Raw genomic sequence first — 3172 nt, forward strand, 5'->3', positions numbered from 1 at the left:
CGGGTTGGTTCTGTCCAACCGGGGCTCGGTCGACACGTGCGTGCGGCAGCAGGGCGGCTCAATTGTGGACCTGACGTTCACCAATGCCGCCCTAGCACGCCGTGTCCAGGACTGGGAAGTGCTGGAGGAGGTCGAGACGGCTTCCGATCACCGATACATACGGTATCGGATTCTCCCTCCTTCGGCGAACCCGAACAGTCCGGGTCGGGCCCCTCGCGGGGCCAGCCCGAGGTGGGTGCTGGGGCGACTCGACCGCGAGCTACTGGTCGAAGCCGCCCTGGTTCAGTCCTGGAGTCCAGCGCCTGAGGGTCCGGCTGACGTGGAGGCGGAGGCTCAATGGCTCGCGGACGCTATGTCGCGCGTTTGCGACGCGTCAATGCCGCGGGCCCGCCCCTGCCCTCCCAGACGTCAGGTGTACTGGTGGTCGCCAGAGATCGCGCAGATCCGTCAAGACTGCGTGATCGCAAGACGCCGGTACGCCCGTAGCCGGCGCCGTCGCCGTAATGAGGCCCGTGAGGCCGAATTGTATGCCGCCTACAGGGACTGTCGTCGTGCCCTGTCGGTGGCTGTTGCGGAGGCCAAAATCAGGGCCTGGGAGGAGTTCCTGGGGACCCTAGATCGGGACCCCTGGGGGCGGCCATACCAGATGGTGCGTGCAAAATTGCGCCCCTGGGAGCCCCCGGTGACGGAAAGTCTCCACCCCGTGTTCCTGGAGCAGGTATTAACTAGCCTGTTTCCGGACCGGGGAGAACATCCTCCCCCGTTTGCGGCGGCGGCGGATTCGGAGAGCGGTAGCATCGAAGTGACGGAGGAAGCAGTCGCGCCCGAAGTCACCTTGGACGAGTTGCACCGGGCGGTGGATAGGCTAAAAGGCCGCAACACCGCTCCGGGGCCCGACGGAATTCCTGGTCGGGCATGGGTATTGGCTCTACCCAACGCACTCGAATCCAGGGTGATGTGGCTGTTTTCCTCGTGCCTGGCGCAGGGTCAATTTCCCCGTAAGTGGAGGACGGGACGGTTGACCCTGCTGAAGAAGGAGGGACGCCCGCCAGACTCGGCGTCGGCCTTTCGTCCCATAGTCTTGCTCGACGAGGTGGGCAAACTCTTTGAGCGCCTTTTGGCAGCCCGCCTCACGGAGCACTTGATGGGACCAGGACCGGACCTTAGTGAAACACAATTTGGTTTTCGTCGTGGCCGGTCCACGGTCGACGCGATCTCGCGGGTGAGGTCTCTCATTGGGGGTGCAGTGGAAGGTCGAGGGGTGGTCGTGGCGGTGTCTCTTGACATCGCCAACGCTTTTAACACAATTCCCTGGAGCTGCATCCTCGCTGCGCTCAGCCACCACCGCGTGCCGGAGTACCTGCGGAGAGTTTTATCATCTTATCTCTCCGACAGGTCCGTAACGTATCCCACGCGGGATGGGTGGCGCCGGAGGGTCGTCAAGTGCGGTGTTCCGCAGGGGTCAGTTCTTGGTCCGACCCTATGGAACATCGCCTACGATTGGGTGCTGCGGGAACCACTCGTGGCGGGGGTCGACGTGACTTGCTACGCCGACGATACCCTCGTCACGGCCCGCGGCAATACATACCCGGAGGCGGCCCTCTTGGCCACGACCGGCGTCGCCGAAATAGTCAGTAGAATTCGGCGCCTAGGGCTAGTGGTAGCCCTAGAGAAATCCGAGGCCATTTGTTTCCACGGGCCTCGGAAAGCGCCGCCGGTCGGAGCGCAGCTAGTGGTGGGCGGAGTTTCCATCAGCGTCGGTCAGACGATGCGGTATCTGGGCATCGTTCTGGACAGCAGATGGAACTTTCGGGAGCACTTCCGTCGCCTCGCGCCCAAACTTGTCGGGGCTGCGGGGGCATTGGGAAGACTGCTGCCGAACCTGGGGGGACCCTCGGGCGCATGCCGTCGTCTTTACACCGGCGTTGTGCGTTCGATGGCTCTCTACGGGGCGCCCATCTGGGTGGATGCCCTGAATCGCCGGAATATTGCGGTCCTCCAAAGACCGCAGCGAGTGATGGCGATCAGGGCCATACGGGGATACGTGACCGTCAGCTTCGAGGCGGCATGTGTCCTCGCCGGGACTCCCCCGTGGGACCTCGAGGCTCGTGCCCTGGCGGAACGTTACCGCCAGGTGAGAGCAGGGGAGGTCGAGGGGACCGGATCGCTGCAAACGGGGGCAATGGCGCGGCGTCAGTTCCGCGCCGAAATCCTCCGGCAGTGGTCCGAGCGGTTGGAGGAGCCAAGCGCCGGTGTTCTGACCATCGGCGCTATCCGACCGGTCCTGGATCGGTGGGTCAACAGGCGGCACGGTACGATGACCTTCCGGCTGACGCAGGTCCTCTCCGGACACGGCTGCTTCGGGAGGTACCTGTGTCGGATAGCCGGCAGAGAGGCATCGATGGCTTGCCATCATTGCGGCTGCGCCGAGGACACGGCGGGACATACACTCGCCGTGTGTTCGGCGTGGTCAGGGCCACGTGCGGCGCTAGTTGACGCCACCGGAGCCGATCTGTCGCTCTCGGCCATATGCCAGGCCATGGTCGACAGCGACGAGGCATGGAGCGCAATGGTCACCTTCTGCGAAGAGGTGATCAAGCGCAAGGAGGAAGCGGAGCGGGTCAGAGAGCTGGATCCCCTGGCTGACCCAATCCGACGACGCCGCGTCGGGCGCAGGCGTGCGGCGCATGAGCGCCGTCTTCCTCCTTAGCGGGGACCTCCGGGCGGCGGATATGGGACATCCGTCGCCCACAGGAGTGGTGAGGTTCCCCGGTAGGTGATGGGCGGGTGGTGTCACGTCCATCGTCTCTGGTGTTTGATGCCGTCACTATCCACCCAGACGGCATCACCCAAGGAAGGGCCCCCGTGGTGGGGCAAGCCGCGCATGGCGTGCGTCTTGCGGTGCTTGCGTATAGCGGTTATCCCGGCGCACGTCGTAGCGGAAGCGGTTGGACACCCGTCAGGTGTTTTAGTGGGCTCTCTCGGTGGACCACATACCCCGTTCGCGACGTCCCAGCGCGGCGGGGACCTAGCCGGTGGGTCGTCCCTCTACAGCGACCCCGAATGGTTTCCCTGACGGAAAAAAAAAAAAAAAAAAAAAAAAAAAAAAAAAAAAAAAAAAAAAAAAAAAAGAAAAAAAAAAAAAGGTTAGGTTAGGTTAGGTTAGGTTAGG

The sequence above is a fragment of the Anticarsia gemmatalis genome, chromosome 30, assembly GCF_050436995.1.
Source record: "Anticarsia gemmatalis isolate Benzon Research Colony breed Stoneville strain chromosome 30, ilAntGemm2 primary, whole genome shotgun sequence".
Taxonomy (NCBI): domain Eukaryota; kingdom Metazoa; phylum Arthropoda; class Insecta; order Lepidoptera; family Erebidae; genus Anticarsia; species Anticarsia gemmatalis.